Source organism: Euprymna scolopes, chromosome 18 (assembly GCF_053919585.1).
Source record: "Euprymna scolopes isolate OS-2025 chromosome 18, ASM5391958v1, whole genome shotgun sequence".
NCBI classification, from domain to species: domain Eukaryota; kingdom Metazoa; phylum Mollusca; class Cephalopoda; order Sepiida; family Sepiolidae; genus Euprymna; species Euprymna scolopes.
Window position 1 is genome coordinate 12,564,029 of NC_136499.1, and position 22,727 is coordinate 12,586,755.

Sequence of the window (22,727 nt, forward strand, 5' to 3'; positions counted from 1 at the left end):
TCATGGGTAAACAACTTCAAGGAAACGGATGATGTAAAGAAAAAGAAGCCTGGCCTTTTACGAACAGCAAGGTCACCCCAAAACATTGATGCGGTGGGACAATCTGTTTTGATACGTCCCGACAGTCTGTCCACAAACGCGCATCTGCTCTTGGGTTGTGGTGAATCCATCATAAAGGATTGAAATTTTATCCCTACATATTGGTTATGGTGCATGAACGTAATCCACGCGATTTTATTGCTCGTGAAAATGCATGTTAGTATAATATGTCCATGTTTTTTTTTTTAAAGAAAACGAACAGGCCATATCAATGACATCTGACCGTTATGTCAACATGATCAATGTGTGTTTCCTGCCAACACCGAACTAGATGGGTGTGAAAAATGTGTAGCTTCAGCAGGATAGTGTAACTATACAAGCAGCGCACATCAATGAATGTTATACGGTAGAACTTCATAGGACACCTCATTTCCTTGAGGGGCGATCTGAACTGGCCAACATGGTCCCTTGATTTATCACCGTGTGACAATTTTTTATGAGGATATCTGAAATCTATTGTTTACAACGATCGTCATAGCACATCGACTCACCTGAAAAATAACATTCATCGAGCTGTCGCCAACAGACCCATCGATATGCTGGAGAGAGTTGAACGAAACTTAGGAGTTCGATTAACTCAGTGTATAGAAAAGAATGGCCACCAGCTTATGGATATCATTTTTAAAATTAGTAAAATATAAAATGTAAATGTGGTACTAGTGGCAGTTCAAAGAATTACATGTATACCTGCATTACGTATGTTTCAATTGATATTCCAAATTTCTCTACCACACCTTGCACTATCCTCAAATGAATACAAAATCAAATATTACTTCGTGACAAAGGCGGTCTACTGGGAACCATGCAAACGCCCGTACTTTGAACATTTACAAAATTTACACAAAAAAAGATCTTTTTCATGATAAAACTTATTAGAAAGGTTTTCTAACCCATTACCATTGGTATATACAAACCGAGTACATTGCAGATATTGACGGTGTGAGATACTAAGAAAGCAATATATATATGATGGACTATCTGTAATGACTAATCTATTTGATTTCATCCTAATGGATTACAGGGAATATATAGTCTTTTTTGTGCGTATTGATATTCAAATTACAAACCTTTTTTCTATTTACTTAAAAAGAAAAATAACTTCATTCTTTAAAAAGAAAAATAACTTCATTCATTTTAATTGATTCCCTATTAGTTTATTCGGTTTTCTTATGGGCTGATCATCTTTAGTTAACTATTACGTGTAATTATATTCATGCAGATATTCTACATGATTTATACTTGCGTAATATTTGCGTAAAAATGTTATAGTAAACAGAAACCTCTTTCCATATATATTTATGAAGATGTATATTTATTTGTTTAAAAGTTTTTGCCTCCCAAATTCCTCCTGGAGTTTTTGGTTTACAGACATAAAACTTAATAGAGAGGGTATTTGACTCCATGTGAAACTTTATATTTAAGGTTTAGCCCAGGAAAATCGGTACAAAACAGTGAGAATTTAAATAAAATGAAATTTGTCAGGTCGAACGCCGGCATTAGGAATATGCATGCGTAACGTAATAGCTATTGCTTCATGTTTCAATTTTTAGCCTTCCATCAAAAATATCTTCATAACTCATTCGTTTAGGGGTTGATTTTCGGTGGTGGCGCACGATTCATTTTTTTAAACTTTAAAAAAATCATTATTAGTCCTCGCACGAAAGAGCAGGACACAGAATGTTTTAAATAATAATAATAATAATAATAATAATAATAATAATAGAATAACAATAACAAAGACTTTTGCTGGCGAGGACTGCTATTGAGCGTAACCAGTTATACAGTCCTTTTGAAATTTTTATCTCTATTTTTCTCGTTATCTACTGAATATGTTTAATTAAACCTATATGAAATATGTTCCTTAATAAACTGCAAAGATTTTCTATTCTGAAAGAAGTTTAATAAAAATTTAATCTAAAAAAGTTATTTTAAAGTTTTTGTTAAAAAAATTCAGATTTTCTCATTATTCAGACATGTATGACAAAGAGGGAGTTGCAAAAAAGAGTTGTGGTGTGAGGAGAAATACAAACTGAAACAGAGAGTAGGAGAGTTTTTATAAATACATGCAAAACCACATTCATTTGTTTTTAATCCAAATGAATAAATAAAATAAAATATAATCTTAAAGAGATACGATATAAGTTAGAAAAGCATTTCATCCAAGGCATGAAAACTGTTAAACAAAATGCTTTTATTATAGGCTTTAAAAATAAAGGTACAAGATTCAATTTGAAATTTATTTATCTTCAAAGTGCACTTTTATACATTTTACAAAGTAAGGTATTACATTTTTATACCTTACTTTGTAAAATTTATAAAAGTGGACTTTGGAGATAAATAAATTTCAAATTGAATCTTGTACCTTTATTTTTAAAGCCTATTGGAACTCCACTGAATTATTTATGCACATATGTAGCCAATAATGTATATATATATATATATATATATATATATATATATATATATATATATATATATATATATATATATTAGGGGTGGGGCGATTAATCGGAATCGGTATCGGGAATCGAAAAAATCAGAAAATTTCTGGGTATCGGAATCGGTGTCGGAATCGGAAAAATGGATGCCTATTTTCCGATGCCAAAACGATTCTTTTAATTGTCTTTTGTATTTGATTTTGTTTGAAGTAAAATCTTCCATTGCTGGTAATAATGATCAAATAATAAATATTTATTGATTTTAAAATATCAGTAAAGATAAAATCGATAGATCATCCCCCACAAGTGTATTTTGACGTTTAAGAAAAATATCTGCATATTTAACATGTGTTATTAAGAAAGTCGGGGGAAATAACAATCTTATAGTTAAATGATTAGAGATTTATATAGAATCGGAATCGGGAATTGTATCGGAATCGGCAATTTAGTTCAGAATCGGTAATTGTATCAGAATCGGAAAAAATATTGGAATCGTCCCCCTCACTATATATATATATATATATATATATATATATATATGAAATAAAATGGAGGTGGAAGGACCTGGATACTCAACGTTTCGCCCGATTTATGCGGGCTTCTTCAAGAGGGATGGTCATTGACGAGAGAATCGGAGGATTGGGCTATATATAATGATGGGGGAGAGCAGCGTGTTTTCCTTATGTAAATTAGATGTCATATATATATGTAGAGATTAAAAATTAAATTTTTAATCTCTACGATATTTTATCTTTTAGACGTAATCCACTACACTAGTTTACTCTAATTAGTTCTTCTCTCATAAAATGTATATACATATATATATGACATCTAATTTACATAAGGAAAACACGCTGCTCTCCCCCATCATTATATATAGCCCCAATCCTCCGACTCTCTCGTCAATGACCATCCCTCTTGAAGAAGCCCGCATAAATCGGGCGAAACGTTGAGTATCCAGGTCCTTCCACCTCCATTTTATTTCATATCGTCGGATTTAATCCAGCTCAACAATCATATATATATATATATATATACCACTCACTATATACATACATACATACATACATATATATATATTTACCAGTGGTGAAAATACCAGACTAGAGTGCTCAATGTGTAACCAGAGCAGTATATAGGAAATTTATTACTGTGAGTCCAGAATGAGTTTACATATTGTTTAAGCTGGGGGAAATCCTCAAAAAGAAGAGGAAATATCCAACTAGCATCGTCAGAATTCATAGATGGACTCTATGACGATGCTAGTTGGATATTTCCTCTTCTTTTTGAGGATTTCCCCTAGCTGAAGCAATATGTAAACTCATTCTGGACTCACAGTAATAAATTTCATATATATATATATATATATATATATATATATATATATATATATATATATATATATATATATATATATATGGGGGTGGGGTATATGTGTACTAAATAATTAAAACAAACAGATTAAATGTTAAAAAAACAACTTGAAAAGTTCAAACAGTTTCTTAAATGAAAAAAGAAAGAAAAAAATCATTCTATTTATTTTGTTTCTTTAATTCTTATGACACTTTTTGTTTTTTTTTTGCGTTGTTTGTAATTGAAATGTATCACATTTATTTCAGACCATAGAAAATTCTTCATCAGAGACTTTGTTTTGTTGTTGGTCTCTTTTTTTGTTTTTTGTTTTTGGAGTTATTTATCCGTGCCCTCGTGTTGATATTTCGAGTATACGTGCTAGCGTTATCATCCATACTCGAGAGAGGTCCTGGATATGACGTTAAACTATATCCGATGGTGAGGCCCCAGTTTGCGGGCTTTGGGGAGTATATATCCACCCTTTAATTGTCATTGCTCACAGGTCCACTTTGACCCGAACTGGTAGTACCTGTTAGGGTTCCAATTATGAGTTAAATAGAAACCGACTTAAAAAAAACCCAAATATACTCTATTAAAAAACTGTTCTTCAAAATCTTTGGATTTGGCATTAAATAACCTGAAAAGGGTTGATATGACGTAAAACAAAAACAACCAACCAACCAACCAACCAACCAACCAACACTCGAGAGAACTCTTCAACGTGTCATAATCCAGTGTTTATAAAATTGGTAGAAGTTCTTAAAAGCACCATTTATAAAATTAAATATTTAAAAATGAACACATAAACCGTTTTAAACACAACTTGAAGTTGCAAACATTTTATTAAATGAAAAAATTAAAAAAAAAAAAAAACATCGGTTTTTTGTTTTAATTTTTAGCTCTTATGACATATTTGTTTTTTATTTTTTGTTTTTATAATTGAAATGCATATGAATTTTTTACATGAAAGTCACCACTTATCAAGGCCCGGAGGCCACTCGGGGATAAGGGTTATTGCGTGTACAGTAATCAATGGGACAATATTGTAGTAATCGTTAGTATTGGAAATCTGATAAAGTGTCTTACTTAAGGGGGCAGTTCATCAGGAATTTGTTTATGTTGGACTTGAAGACATCCAAGTTGTAGTCAGGTGGGAAACAGGAAAATGGAAGAGAATTCCACAGGCGTGCACTTATAAGAAAGAAGCTTTGTCCATGGGATCTACGCTTTGATTTAGGCACAAAGAGTGGGGGAAATTACTGACAGTGGTTTCAGCTAGACGAGTATTTTTATGAAAGAATGTGGGAGATAACGGATTTTAGAAAATCCATCATCAGAGACTGAAGAGTCATTTGTTTTGTTATTGTTCATTTTTTCCCATAAGTTGAATATTCGTGCACTCATGTTGGTATTTCGTGCTGGTGTTGTCATTCGCAGGCAGAACTCTTCAATGTGAGCTTCTTCAAGTGATTTTTAAAACAGTTTATATTTTCATTTCACATTTTTCATTTTATTATTTTATAAATAGTGCTTTAAGATCTGCTGCAAATATATATATATATATATATATATATATATATATATATATATGCATGTAAGTGTATATATGCATGTAAGTGTATATACCCCCATGTAAATATATGTATATATATATATATATATATATATATATATATATATATACATATATATATATATATATATAAATTAATATACGAAAGTATAAATTTATGCGTAAACTTTAAGTACTTACTTCAACAGTGCTCAATACGTAGGTAGAGCTAGGCAGTAAGTTATGAAATATATATGGCAATTAAGCAACACAGAATATTTCGCGTTTCATCCACGCTAGGATTCATCAGGTTTATGAATCCTAATACATAAGCCTGATGAATCCTAGCGTGGATGAAACGCGAATATTATAATATAAATAAATAATATAAACGGAATATTCTGAGTAGCTTAATTGTCATATATATTTTATAACTTACTATATATATATATATATATATATATATATATATATATATGTGTATATATATATATATATATATGGATATATATATATGTGCGTGTGTGCATGTGTGCGCTTACATGCACACACATACACACAAAGATACATTATATACATATATATATATACACATATATATATAAATATCTATATATATAGATAGATTTATATTTACATATACATATATATATACATATATATATATATATATATATATATATATATATAAATGCAATTTAATGCATTTGCGAACGTAACTAATGGATTTAACCGTCTGTTTACAAGATGCGGTTGCAGACGCAACAACATCTGTACTAAATATACTGAAGATATAAAAAGCGACAATAATCTACCGAATGTTGTGTACTTACAAAAACGACAAAATCAAGAAGATGCGAAGAATACGGTATAGACAGCAATATGAATATGAAATAACTCTTTAATAGAAAATTATGGTAGAAATTTCTAAACTAAATAGAAAACTGCACATCTAAAGAAATGGCGGCGCATTTCAATTTAAATAAAATCAAACTTAATTTTTATAACAACTATTTGGTTCACACAATTAAATAATTACAGATAAAATCATTTATGTTAAAATGTTTTAATAGAAAGGAATATTAGTTTTTCATAACAAGCATAAATAAAAATGTTAACTTGCTGAAAAAGAATGCTAGAACATAAAAAAGATAACTAGAAAATGTACGAATCAGTTGGGAGTAAAAGTTAGCAGACCCAGTCAGTAACCGGGGGAAGAAAGACGGTTTGGAACCGTAAGGGCTCCGCATGGGGGAAAATGTCGATAGAAAATATCTCGGGCAAGCATTGCAGCTTTCACGTGGGGGGAATATCCGAAATAAAGCTGCTGTAAATAATACCAAGCCTTCGGGTCGTACGAATCTTCGTTTGCAGCTTTTTTAAAGATTCGTCAAATCAAGATAAACCCAAGATGAACCACGTATGTTTACCATTGGTCGATAAAAAAAAAAACGCCAGACACTTTTATTTGTCCCTTATTGTTATAATTGTTATGTGTCATGTTTAAACAATCACTACACGATCAAAAGGCACGTTCATATTTAGACAGTCAAATATATATGCTCGCCAATAAACACATCAAATATACGGAACGATACTACACTCTTATACTTATCGATTAGTTTTTTTCTATATAATTTTTTATCAGTTTTGTCTTGTTCTTTACCGATTAATTTCGTTTCAATAATTTCAAGTAGTGTATACGAATTAAATTGCGGAATGATAGGTAGCTACCTATCTCTTAATAATTAAAGGTGTTGTTAATGGGGGTTTTCTGTGTGTATTAGAGATAATATTGATAATTTTCCTCTTTGAGTGAGACAATCATTTAATAAATAGTAGAAAATGGCATCCCGAAGTTTGCGCCAATTTAATGCCAATTAGGTTCTCTTTCATATTACCCAAGAGAATTCTAATTCTAATTTGTCCCACGCTGTATTTATTATGTGTTGGAGACGCTAATCCATGGGATTAATGGACTATCTCATGACGTCACTTCCTTTGGTGACGTCACTTTCGGTAACGAGTATCGGGGCCATGGATCAGAGATTGGCACGCGACCAGGGAGGTCGTGTGCACACGTCCTACACTTGAGGAATGGTATTGTTCAACCTGCTTTTTCCTGTAATATATGTGAATACATGTTCGTTCCTAAAAGTCCTGTGTCCTTCCGTTCTTATTACCATGTAACCCCATAACAATATGATAACGATATTATTATCTGAAAAATGAATAAATGAATACGAAGGGCGTTCTAGAAATAATTACTCCTGTTTTCTGATACAAAAAGTTGAAGATCAACGAAGTCGGAATTGTTTCTACTAAAAACAAGCGATCTTTTGTGCTCCAGATTTTATTTTTCTACATTGTCACCAACATTCTCAATCAACTTTTGCCTGCAATAAACGAGTCTTGATTCCTTTGTCATAAAAGTCAGCACCTTCCGAGGCGGTCCATTTTTTTTTACAGCTGCGAATATAGCGCGTTTTAGAAGTTTGAACAAGTGGGAGTGTAGCAGTGCCAGGTCTGGAGTATATTATTGATTTATCACATATCCCTCGGTCTTCAAAATTTGTGTGTGACCTTGTGTTGTCGTGTGGTAAATAGAATGTCTTCCTATCATCTTGCTTAACACGCGTAATAGCTGGCAAATTTGATTTGTGAATGGTGATGAATATGTAGAAAAATAAATTCTGGAGGACAAAAGTTCGCTCGTTTTAATAGGATCACTCGTGTCTTTTAGCTCTTCAACTTTTTAAGTTAAAAATAGGAGGCTGTACTTTTGGAACAATCCTCATACCATACAGTAAATATCAATATATATTTTTTTTTTTACACAGTGATCACCACTTATCAAGGCCCGGAAGCCACTCAGGGATAAGGGTTATTGCAAGTACATTAATTTAGTGAGGAGATTTGCTGAAGTGTTTACTTAAGGGGGCGGTTCATTAGGAATTTGTTAACATTGGACTTGAAGACATCCAAGTTGTAGTCCGGAGGGAAGCAGGCAGGCGGAACAGAGTTCCACAGACGTGCAGTTCTACATATATATATATATATATATATATATATATATATATATATATATATATATATACAATTACCATAAAACTTCGTACTGTCGTATCGAGGATTTTATTTGGTTAGGATAAATATAAACATTAATACTTATACTAGACTGCAGCTTAGTTTTACATAGTAAGCTTGTCCTATTAATTACTTGATTGTTTGTTACACACACACACACACACACACGCGTACACACACACACACACACACACACATATATATATATACATATATAAAATATAATTACCCACTAACACGTGTTTCGTCGTCTACGACTCATCAGAGTAGCTGAACCTAACGATATTCGAAATCGGGACCCATGGTAAAAAGCGTAACCCCCCTTCCACTAGGTTATTTTTAACTCGCATTTAGGTAAAAATGCACTTCGATATATATAATGTAATTCATTCAAAAAGTATCACAAAACAAAAACAAATAAGATCTACATAAAAAAGCGCGACACGTTCCGTCGTGCGAGATAACCTGGTGGTAGGGGGTTGCACTTTTTACCATGGGGTCCCGATTTCGAATCTCGCTAGATTCAGCCACTCTGATGAGTCGTAGACGACGAAACGCGTGTCAGTGGATAATTATATTTTTTAAATAATACATATGCCGCTCCTCATTTTGGGGTACCAATATTGGCAAAAGAAAAAATTCTTCCCAACACGCATTTAGGCAAAAATGCACTTTCGCGTGTATAATAGAATACATTCAAAACGTATCGCAAAACAAAAACAAATAATATATATAACTACTTCATTTACTCACATAAAATTAATATACGAAAGTATAGATTTATGCGTAAAGTATTTACTTCAAAAGTGCTCAATACGTAGGTAGAGCTAGTTAGTAATTTATAAAATATATACGGCGATTAAGCTACACTGAATATTCTGCGTTTGCTCCACTATAGGATTCGTCAGGCTTATGCGCGAATTCTGTGGTTGTTTCTCGTTTTTATATATGTTGAGGATTTTAATTATATTAGATATATAAAAACGAGAAACAACCACAGAATTCGCGCATAAGCCTGACGAATCCTATAATGGATGAAACGCAGAATATTCATTGTAGCTTAATCGCCATATATATTTTATAAATTACTATATATATATATATATATATATATATATATATATATATAAAATATATATAAAATATATATATTTTTTATATATATGTTTAGTTTTTTTGGAAAAATAAATCCAGCAGAATGCTCGATTAAAAGGAAAATCTCCTTTTCAAACGAATATTGGCTGAAGAGAGCTTGATAAGGATATCTTAAACGGTCCTAATTATCGGGCTTGAAACCGACGGTACCAATGACTTGTCGCATCTACCAAGTTTCTGTACACAAAATATATAAACTACATCAATATATATATATATATCAATATATATATATATATATATATCAATATATATATATATATATATCCTAGAACACTCATGACTCGTTGGGTCAAATAAATATTTTATATGCGAGTAATAGGGTCAATAAAATTAATTAAGACACTATTCTTCTATTTACAACATTTTTTGTACATTTTGAGTATTTAAAACACTTTTATGTTATCATTTCGCTTAACTATACTAAGTGCAACATATAGTTGTCGATGTTGAAAGACAGGTTTGTCCAGATAGACTAAAACTTTCTGTAAAGTCTGTCCTTGAGACTTATGAATAGTCAGAGCAAATGCTAATCGTAATGCAAACTAAACTTTGGCGAACGAAATATTGCCAACTGCAGATAAGACAATTTTAAATCTTGGAATGAAAACCATTTCTCCTTCAAATAATGACGCAATAATTTTTATACATGTTCTTTAGCATTAGACTGGTACAGTTACAGAAGCATGGTGGATCAGTATTCCTCAGAAACATGATCGGATCTCCTGCAGTGATGCTGGCATTAAAATAAATTTAGAAGAAACTAAGTAAAATGTAAGAACAGTTAATGAGACAAATAATAATCATCATCATCTCTGTTTGTCTGTCTGTCTGTCTGTCTGTCTCTATATATATATGTATGTATACATCCATATATATATGTATACATCCATATATATATATACACACATATACACACATATATATGTATATATATAATTTAAAGGAGATTAGAACAATAGTCTAAAAGCTGAGTGTATTTTAATGTAACAGTGAAATTACTAGTTTAATTAAAATACAGGAAATAGAAGTGCTCGTTGTAATTTAGATATATAATAAGCTCGATAGTTAAATGTCCTAGAGCTAATTCAATATTAAGTAATGTGATTGATAATTTAAAATTTAAAAATCAAATTTTAATTAAATTAAAAATCCGTTTCATAAGAAGGAACAACAACAAAATCAATTATCTGTACGATCGTTTCGGAAAACAATTCTTTTTATTGTGGTATACATCAAGTTATGTACAATAATTATATATAGTTTTTTGATAAGCAAGGTCTCCTCATCGGCAAATTTTGAAGGGTTTTTATTGAATTTAAAAGACACCACAAATAAACCTAGCATTAAAAGTAAGGCAGATGAATCTGAAAAATTGAAATAAAAGGTCTGGATTTAAAATTTATAAGAAAATTAATATGGGTTAGAGATAGATATTATAGAGAAAAATATATATTTTTGAATTTACATAATAAATTAGCTTTAAAAATATATAGAGATATTTACCTTTTAATTTTTCGTTTTTTGAAATCAGGAACTGTGGTTAAAATAGTCATTTAGACGTTTGCTATAGCTTTTTATCTTATTGAATGATGGATTTTAAAAGGGGGGGGGCGCTCGTGCAATAAATTGTTTCCGTTAGCGTATTTTTGATTTAAAGACGCTACGGTTTACATATAGAGAATATTACTATTACATATTTTAAGGGGAGATAATTGTCATGTTTTCTTTACTTTATTTATTTGACGGGTGTAAGGGAGATAATTAGTCTAACTTAATTTATTAAAAAAAAATACAAAAATAACAAATAAAAAAATAATAATAAAAATAATAATAATTGTAATCTATTTTTACTAATAAGTAATTTTTAATGATTTAAGGTGGTTTATATTTATTAAATTTAAACCAACGTTTATGACTACATGTCATAAGCTCCTGTCTTGAATTTAATAGTTTGGTTGTATTTTTTATATCTTCATATTTTAAAATTTTTAGGGTCTCTTTTGTACATAGTGCACAAAATTTATCTCCTGGTTTATATGATTTGCAAGTCTCAATTATTTGCCATTTTAAGTTGAAATAAATATTGCTGTTTTTTAGTTGCCAAATATAGTTGGATAAAGTAGTTTGGTTTGGCAGAGAGTTATTTTCTATGTTTTATTAGGCCAGATGTGGAACCAAAATATATTACCTCTTGCTTGTGATTATTTTCCGTTAGGCCTGTTGTTGGATTATTATATGGTGGGTTGATTAGTAATTGATCGGTAGATTGGTTTAAGTTGGTGTTATTATTTAATCTGGTAGTTGAGTTATGGCTGTTAATAGGTTCATGTAGATTTGGAGTTTTTGATACTGTGCAGCTATAGATAACATTTTTAATTTTACATGAGCCTTGTAGGGGACATTTATTTTTTCTTCTACAGTTACAGTCCGATGTATTTTGTATAGTTGTATTTTGTAGTTTATTAATTTTCTTATTATTAGAGCTAATTATTTTCTGATGAAGGTTAGGCATAGTAGAGTAAGAGACTTTAATTGTGTTCTTATTGAAAATTTTATTATATCTATGGGGGGCTTTAAAGTTCTTATCTAATATTTTAAGAAATTCTCTGGCTATGTTTGTTTCTAGGTTTTTGGAATATGGGGGGTTGAACCATAGGATCTCCTTATGTCTATTCTTACGTTTACGGGTTTTGGTTTGCTGTTTATTTGTATTATTATCTAATATTTGTGGTTTGGTTTTATCTTTTTTTGTCTCTTGGTTATTTTCTTAACTCGTATACGGGAAGACATTGCCATATTATATGTTATTACGCTCTTAATAGGTTTATTTTCAATGCAGTTTATGTTTCTATCATTTTCATTTATGAATTTAATTTGTGAATTATATCCAGAGTTTTTAAGGGCCTCATTATAATATTTTTCATTTTTCGTAAATATGGATTTAGTAGAAGACAGTCTATTAAATTCTTATATATGTATGTGTGTGTGTGTGTGTGTGTGTGTGTGTGTGTGTGTGTGTGTGTGTGTAAAGGATCCACACCTTAATAAATCAGCGAATCATTAATAATTTTGAATGCAGCTGTTAGGCGCTTAGGTGGATAATGTAGGCTATATTTAGTTTAATTTAATTTCATGAAATTGTGGCAAATCCAGATATCTCTAATTTTCATAAAATTTAAATGCTAATTAATTAATACAGGGTTATCCCCCCAAAAAAAGCAAAATGGAGACCATCTAGAACATATTCTGCAGGACGGAGAAAAACAGGCCAAATACCCTAGTGTTTTGATGTGATGTTTTAAATATAATAAATTAGTTATGACCAAAGTTTCATTTCATTCGGACAAAACACTAAGAAACGGGGCCTAATTAGCGTTGGGGCTCGTTTTATTTGGGTCACCCTGTAGTACCCAGGTTTCATTTTTAAGAATGTTTCAAATGTTTTTTTTTCAGATAGTGCAATGGGCTTGTATAAGAATAGACTTCCATTTGAAAATTCAAATATTTAAGACTTGCATTGACTTTAATCCATAGTTATTAAACATTAATTAAGCAAAAGTTCCTAAATTTCATTTTATTTCTTAAACATTTTATAATATATAAATCATTCATCGAGACAGGTCCTAATTTAAAGATAATATGGATCTTTGTAATATTACACACCCACACCCACACAGACATATATGTATATGTATATGTGCGTGTATGTATTATTATTATGTATATATATATATATATATATATATATATATTGATATATATAGATATGTATATAAATATAAATATAAATATATATATATTTACTTAATTTTATTCACATAAAAATATTTAAGTAAATATTTAAATAATAACTTAATAATTACAACAAATATGTCCTAAAATGTGGGTCGACTAGAATATGAACAAAGGGCAGATAAATTCTCTCTTGAAAAGCACTCAAGAAGTAAAAAGAAGAAGAAAAACTACCACAGAATCGCTTACAAAATAAATAAATAAATAAATAAATAAATAAATCATCAATCATATATATATACTAGCATAGGTACCCAGCGATGCCCGGGTATTTGGAGATGTATGTTGAGCAAAAAAAAATGTTTAATTTTTTAAACGTTGACCCCTATTATGACCCCTTAAAATTTATTGTTTTAGGCTCAAATTAAGTTATTAAGTTAGATCCATGTCTAATGAACCTATATCTAAAATTTAGACCGAAAATTGTCGTAGGAGTTTGGTAGAGTTCTCAAAGGTCAAATCGTTGAACTTTGACACCTTAATCGCAAAATTTGTGGCCGAAAACCGATCATATCGATTTTCCCAAATCTCAGTACACTGTGTATCAAATTTCGAGTCTGTAGACTAAAAATTGACAGAGTTATTGCGTAGGGAAATGTACACAATCAGACACACAGATACACAGACAGATATACACTTTCACTTTCAAATAGATTGGTTACCTGCGCTAGTAGGGCCCACATCTTCAGTGAACCGGTAGAAAAGTTTTACATGGCTCCTCGTTGTGACTTAGTCCACAATACATTGCAGGGAATCTACTGTTGATTTTATGAAATTATCTGTCAATAATACCTTGCCTTAAAGTTTAAAATGCAAAAGTCAGGTATCATAATTCAATTGTGCTGTAAAAAAAACAAAAAAACGTTCACTCCAAACGCGCCCCTGTCTTATCGAAGAACCAACTGTTGATTTTATGACATTATTTTACATAATCACTTGAATTAAAATTAAACGTACAAAAATCAAGTATCATAGTTATTTTGTGCTCTAAATGACATTCACTTAAAACGCGCTCCTATCTTATAAAATGATCTACTGTTGGTTTTATAGGCTTGGCCTTTCAGCTTGTGCGGTGATGAGACTTCTCAGATACACTTTCGATGTTATGTTGTATAAAAGTCTTTGAGCAAAATCGGATTTCCTTCTTTAATCGAATTTTTTCGATTATCGATTATCGATTTTCAATACTTATCAGACATATTCCAATAAAAAAATCTCCATAAAAACACTCTCAGACGCATCAAGTATCTTCGTGTGAAATTTAAAAAAATCGGCTCAGCCGTTTCTGAGTACATAGGAAACTCTTTCTTAAACTTACACAGAGAAAGTTCTCTTTAATTTTCAGAATGCGTGATGGTATGATTATTTCCACAGCCAAACAACGTCGTAGATTACACAAGCTATGAAAGCCCACAATACGGAAGTCCAGGACTACAGTTTAGCGCTCATTTGAACTCATCAGTAGAACTCATCCAAACACGGGATTCGAACCCCGAATCTCTTCAATGCGAAGCGAGTACTCTGCCACTTGAGAAACCACGCCACACAAAATAATCCATATTAACTAGCACACATTAAGCAAACCGCGATGTGTGTGTGTGTGTTTGTGTATAATATATTTACGTATTTTGATATATTTACACTCATAAAATATTTTTTATAGGAAGAAAATAATTATAATTCGACTGTTTAAAAATCCGGTCTAGAATGAACGATAATTACTTTTTTAAATTTTGGATATAGTTATTCAGAAAAAATGCCGATCAAGATTATATTAACCTTGTCGGTGCTTGTTTAGTAGTATTTTGCTTTTGTTGGATATACAGACACACATGCAACTGCTATTTTTATATAATAGACTAGCAGGACTACTCGCTTACGTTAAATCGTATAAAATCTTTATAATAAACTTCCATCTCCCCATCTTTCTCTAGCCGCCTCTTTGTTTTATCTTTCCCTATCCCCCATTTTTCGTCTTTCTCCTCAACACTTGTGCCCCAATCCATTCATCTCCCTTATTTTATGCGTAGAATACACTTACCATTTACTATTGATATCATTTTAAAATGTAAATATGCGTGTAAACAAAATGAAGAAAAACAATGAGAATTTTTATATATGACAAGCTGGACGCCAGGCATTGCCCGTTCGTATAATACGCTTAAACATGGTATTTTAATGTATGCAGATTGTGTATGTATAGAATCGATTCTCTGTTGCATATTATATACTACGAGGAATAATTTACCCAGTGGATTTATTTGCAAAAAGAATAAAAAATAAAAACTAATAACAAACATGATAATGTTTATCAAATTTTTTACAATACACTTCAACTGATATTTTGGCCTGACGGTGAATGCCTGGAAAAGTAACTTCTGATTAATGTTGAATGTTTGCATAAAATATGCAAAAGAAGAAATGATTTTCAGCGATTTTAAATGGTACTTTTTTTTATTGTAAATTGAACTCATTAATAAGGAAAACATTAAAATATAATGGTGAGTTTTATAAATTCAATTTAAAGCTCGCCGTTTCTCAAAAACGCCATTTCTATCTTATGTCATGCAATTAAAAATTTAAAGGGATATATTTAATGTAACGATTTTAAGTATTTAATTCAATAGAGCTCAATACGTGTTATAAATCATAATTCACGCTGAAATACCGATTCCTTTGATCACCGAAGTTAAGCAACGTTAAGCCTAGTCACTACTAAAATGGGTAACTATTTGGGAATTTCAGGTGCTGTAATATGTTCTATTCTTATCTCGGTATTGTTTTCAGTCGTCTTGCCATTGAACTCAAGCAGTGCCAATTCTGGAGAGGTGTGGTTGGGATTGCGCAACCCTTGTCTCACAATTACACGTGCAGCTAATTTTACAGGGGATATCCATTGTCTTTTAAGAGTGAACAGAGACATCGATCGCTCAATACGTGAGTAGAGCTAGGTAGTAAGTTATGAAAATATCCGGCAATTAAGGTACACAGCTTTGTCGGCGTTTTCATTTTACTTGGAGAATCGTCAAGCTAAAATGCCTGGAACTCGTGTTAGCAAGCGAAATTAAACACTGCGCGTATAAATAAAAAACACCAGGTAACATGAATTTGATGCATTTTAGCCTGACAATTTTCTATGGGGGTGAAACGCGAAATGTGTAGCTTAATTCAGAAAATTAACAGTCGGGCGGAAATTAAGGGACCTGCTGATAATACCAGTCGGTTATAAGTATAGAAGTGTTTACATTCGGCAGTTTCATAACTTTCGCTTATTTTGTCTTTCAATCCCTACATTCCATGTGTGATGTTTCTGACAAAGGGAGAAAATTGCTATTTTCTGGGTCAGATCTGTTTGTCTAAAACTTGTTGACATATATTATTTTAATTGGAATTCACTATTGAGATGAGTATTATTTCATTAATTTATTTTATTAATTTATTTTATTAATTTATTTATTGCGGACTATTATCCTCATCTTTCTTAGTTGTTGTTTCACAACGTTTCAGCCAACTATTCCTCTGGTCTTCGTCAGGTGTTAACTCCGAATTTCCTAACTGCATTCTCAGCAATTACTGCCCTCCATAGTTGTTGTCGTCTCACCACGTGAAACAACAACTAAGAAAGATGAGGATAATAGTCCGTAATAAAATAAATTAATAAAATAAATTAATAAATAATACTCATCTCAATAATGAATTCCAATTCAGACCCATCAAATTATCGCCCCATTAGCCTCCTCCCACTTTTTGCCAAAATATTTGAGACCATAATTAACCATGCTCTAGTCCATCATCTTACAGATGCTAAACTACTGACTGACAAACAATATGGATTTAGACGAGCCCGTTCCACAGCAGACATCCTCACTGTGATCTCTGAACGTATATACCATTCACTGGACAAAGCAGGGGAAGGCAGAGCGGTAGCTCTAGATATATCTAAGGCTTTTGACAGGGTATGGCATGAGGGTCTCCTCAGTAAAATCAGATCATACGGTATCACTGGTAGAATACTTAACATAATTAAATCCTTCTTAGATAAGAGAAAAATCCAGGTAGTCCTCGACGGTCGCACATCTAAACAATATGATATAAATGCGGGAGTGCCCCAGGGTTCTATCCTTGGACCTCTATTGTTCCTGATATTCATAAATGACCTCCCCGACAACATTGCCTCTGAGATGGGTATATATGCTGATGACACTACACTCTATGGCAGACACGACAGGAAGACGAATGAACACATTTCTAAAGAAATGGCAGAAACACTAGAGGAAGACCTCCAATCTGTAGTGGAATGGGGACAAAAGTGGTTGGTCGCATTCAATGCTGCCAAGACTAAACTAGTTTCATTCAATAATTACAAGAAACCCTCTCTACCACCCATAGCAATGGCCAACGACTCTTTATCTGAGAGTCCATCTTTCAAACTCCTTGGCCTAACGTTCACAGGAAACATGAGTTGGAACAATTACATTGAAGGCATTGCCAGGGCCGCTGCAAGAAAGGTAGGCTCTCTCTACCGTGCTAGAAAACTACTAACACCCGAAAGTATCCTGTACCTCTATAAGGCCACCATTCGCCCATGTATGGAGTATTGCTGCCACATCTGGGCTGGTGCATCTGCTACTAGTCTCTCGCTCCTTGACAAGGTTCAAAAGAGAGTCGCAAACCTGATAGGCCCTGAACTGGCATCTAAGCTTCAGCCTCTGTCCCATCGACGAAATGTTGCATCCCTCTGCCTTTTCTACAAGTATTTTAGTGGTGAATGCTCTGACGAACTGCAATCACTTGTGCCCCCACGACGCGAGCACCCTCGACAAACCCGACAGGCTACTAGATCCCACCCCCACACTGTAGAGGTCCCTAGATGTAAAAGATCTTTTTACTCCAATAGTTTCTTCCCCAGAACCGCAAGACTCTGGAATTCCATTCCAGGTCCCTGCTTCCCCAACAGTACTGACGTGCAGAAGTTCAAGTGTAACGTGAACCGACACCTTGCTGCCCAAATCCCTACATAGTACCCCAGTAGTTGTTGCCCCTGATAGTAGCCCCCTACACCAAAGTGGCAATTTGCCTTGTTTGGGGTGAAAATGTAATAAAAAATATATATATATATATATATATATATTCGGTACGGACCCGACTATGGAAGATCAGATAATAAATAAACGTGGATTTATAAGACCAAAATATCCAACCTTGATCGCCCTTCGGGGCCCGTGGCGCAGTGGATATAGACATTGAATCTCTACGGTTCCAGGTGAAAATTGTCTGAAGATAGCGGTTTCAATCCTACCCAAAGCCGGCCAGAGGTTAATTTGCCCAAATACGTGGTGAGACGACAACAATTATGGATGGCAGCAACTGCTGAGAATGCAGATTCAGAATTCCTATCCCGTCGCGGTTATCACCTGACGAAGGTCAGAGGAATCGTTGTAACAACAACTAAAAAAGATGAGAATAATAGTCTGCAATAAATATATATAACTTGTTAAAATGTTTTCGAGCTCCTTTCATCAAGTGGCTTCATGACCTGTCTGGACTGATTTTCGTACAAAAAAAAACTTAAAAAAAAACAACAAAGCAAAACACACACGTGTCACTTTAATAATGTTATTTTGTTTGTCACACTTCGGGAAAACTATTGTGATTGCCATACCAGCGAAACATATATTAGAACAAAATTGGTTAAAAAACAAACAAAAAACAAACAAAAACAAACAGTGATTAAGATTGTACGATTCTAATCCTCCGTTCTCTCCCGTCTTTTGCGGGGTAAGAAACACTCGGCTTTGCCAAAAGCTCCCCTTTTGGTTGACCAACATTTGAATAGTTACGTGAGAACGGATGCTGGCCAGACGACAATGTGTTTACGTGATAGGTTCAAACGATAGTATTTCGCAGCGCGGTCACACATGTCGCGTACTTTTTGGCTAAAAAGGCAGTCACCTTACGACAGATTGGGGAAAAGATTACGAAAAAGACTGCAAGTTAAAGGCTCTCTCTGGTTACGACAGAATGTTATAAAATGTCATATCGTATCTCATCGTAAATCAATCAGTGCTAATAAGGGAGACGCGTGTCTTTCTTGCCCGTCTGTATGTCGGGAGTGTGATTGAGTAAATGGATACAACCGCAGACTACGAAATCAGGTATGCCGTATTTAAACTGAATTTTGCTAATAGAAGCTTCGTTGAGTTTCAGATGGCGGTGAATAGGCTGAATGATTATTTAAGAGGGTAACTCACCAAGAATTTGTTTACATCAGACTTGAAAACGACCATGTTTTATCAGCTGGGTGGTAGTCCAACGGTGTTGTGTCCCAAAGAACACACACACACACACATACATATATATATATAAATATAGTAGAGATTTAGAAAGCTATCACAATGCGAGGAATAAGATATAGTCGGTGTTGATGAGAGAAGACGGACACAAGTGGCGATTTACAAATCAATAAGTACATACATGTATGTCTATAAATACATATATTTATTCATGTTATATATATATATATATATATATATATATATATATATATATATATATATATATATATGTACTTATTGATTTGTAAATCGCCACTTTCGTCTTCTCTCAACACCGACTATATCTCATTCCTCGCATTGTGATAGCCTTCTAAATTTCTACTACATACCTATCCCACACAATGCTTCAAGCAAACTACATATCAATTCTCTCTCTCTCTCTCTCTCTCTCTCTCTCTCTCTCTCTCTATATATATATATATATATATATATATATATATATATATATATAATTCCGCAATAACCCAATTAATCGACAAAGTGAAGGAACGGGAGGTGAGTTCGATGCTCGTATTAGTAAAATAAGAAATATATTTTTATATTATTACACTTATATTTTGTGACTGATGATTGGCCATTTTGGAATCTTTTTAACCAAAATAATGTTTAACTTGTTCAAATTGTTAAAAAACAATTGTAACACTGAAGAAATACATTTTATGATAAACATTATAATATATCGTTGTCTTAATTATTACGAAATTATAATATGCTCGATTATTAATACTGATAATCGTTGAGTTTAGTTATATTGTGTGTGTGCACTCAGCACCAACCGTATTCAGGGTTTAACCGGCTCCCTCCAAAGGAGGAAGTTTCATGGGAGCATTAAATTCACAAGCGGTCCCCAGTCGCATGTATATCCCCGTTAGGGGAAATGACGACGTTAGGTTTTTGCAACTTTTTGCCGGGAGGTGTCGACGTCCTCCTACATACAGCACCTGGACTTCCCAAATTGGTTACCTATTTTAGTAATGACCAGGCTCAACGTTGCTTAACTTCGGTGTACTGACGGGAACCGGTGTATCAACGTGATTATGCCGCATTTAGTTATATTGACCTTGGTTTAATTAGTATATGAACATTACTGGAATTGGATATGTAAATTTTGGTTAAAAATTATATATATATATATATATATATATATATATATATATATATATATATAAAGTGTAGCTTAATCGCCATATACATTTTATAACTTACTAACTAGCTCTACCTACGTATTGAGCACTTTTGAAGTAAATACTTAAAGTTTACGCATAAATCTATACTTTCGTATATTAATTTTATGTGAGTAAATTAAGTAGTTACATATATATATGTGTGTGTGTGTGTGTGTGATATGCATCATGAATATTACAGCATTATATATCTATAATATTAGCAGCAAAGTCAAACCCATTCACTGTTGAGATCCCTGAATACCAAAAAACTTTCTCCCGTCCTGCTATCTGCTTCCTTGACTGTACTGATATGCAGAAGTTTAAATGTAACGGAAGCTAATATCTTGTTATCCATGGTTGTCAATAGTAGCCCGTAACGTCCAAGTGGCGATATGCTTTGTTAGGATGTGAACGCTAGTAAAAAAATAATAAAATAATAATAATAAGCGTCATAAATACAGAAAATATATCTATAATAAGCGTCATAAATATAGCAAACTACAGTATATTTTATTTCCTGTCTCTTCGTTACATTTTTAAAATTCATATCCACTAATTTTATTGTCCAAAGGAGAGAAAAAATAAATACATGAAATAATAACACAAAAATAGTACAATTCTCCAAGATTGCCACTTGAGCTTATCAAGTCTTTAAACAAGGCGGGATATTGTAAGTGAGTTTTATTTTAAACAACACCAGGCTTGAAACCGATGCAATCATTTTCATTTGACGGATAACAATGCAATATTAATAAATAAATATTATTCACTAATTATTACATAATTGAGCAGTCTCTTGGATTTTTTTCTACAAAAACTAAACCAAAAATTAATTACATACAAAGTTTTATGTCTAGAATTCTTGTTTGAATTTTGAGCTAAATCAATCAAAATATTTTAAATCTAATAAAATGTCTGGTACTGAAGAAATCGGTGTACATAACTAAGGATAATCTTTCATGTAAATCGGAAATATTTGAGATTTCAATTGAGATGATAATGTGCCCATGTATTATGATTCTTAAATTACCATTTAAATATATTAAAGTAAAGAAAATTATATATATATATATATATATATATATATATATATATATATAGAGAGAGAGAGAGAGAGAGAGAGAGAGATAGTTTGTTATGAGAATAGTATGGCAATTAAGCTATATATATTTTCATAACTTACTACCTAGCCCTACCTATGTATCGAGCACTGTTGAAGTAAATACTGATAGATTTACATGAAACTACATCTTCGTATATTAATTTACGTGATTAAATGAAGTAATCATATATATATATATATAAATATATATATATAATTGTCTGTCTCTATGCCTGTTTTAAGAAAGACATCTATCAAACTCCTCTGCTAATATTTAGTCTGCAAGCTTGCACCATGATATGTAGAGAATTTGGACCTGTGTAACAAATTCGATTTGGTCTTTATCCTGTAATACATCTGCTACTGGGTCACAATAATAATAATAATAATAATAATAATAATAATAATAATAATAATAATAATAATAATAATAATAAAAAGAACTTGGCAAGAGGAAGTCGACTTAAGTTGCATTTGTCTTGCGAAAATAAACATTTATACGTTAAGGTCGATTAAATTTTAATGTTGTCTGATCAATCTGACGATAGCTCAAACGGTAACGACGAAGGCTAAAGCATTATATGTTTTAGTTTTGATTCAAGTTGATGGCAGAACATACATAATTGTTTTTTACATATTCACTTT

General features: G+C 32.2%; 1 protein-coding gene and 1 pseudogene across 1 annotated transcript in view; both read right to left on the reverse strand.

Moving 5' to 3' along the window:
* Positions 1-22,727, reverse strand: part of LOC145297499 (protein Wnt-7b-like) — a 510,003-nt gene that overhangs the window by 307,755 nt on the left and 179,521 nt on the right. The window lies entirely within an intron of this gene.
* LOC145301543 (5S ribosomal RNA) lies at positions 20,744-20,862 on the reverse strand (annotated as a pseudogene).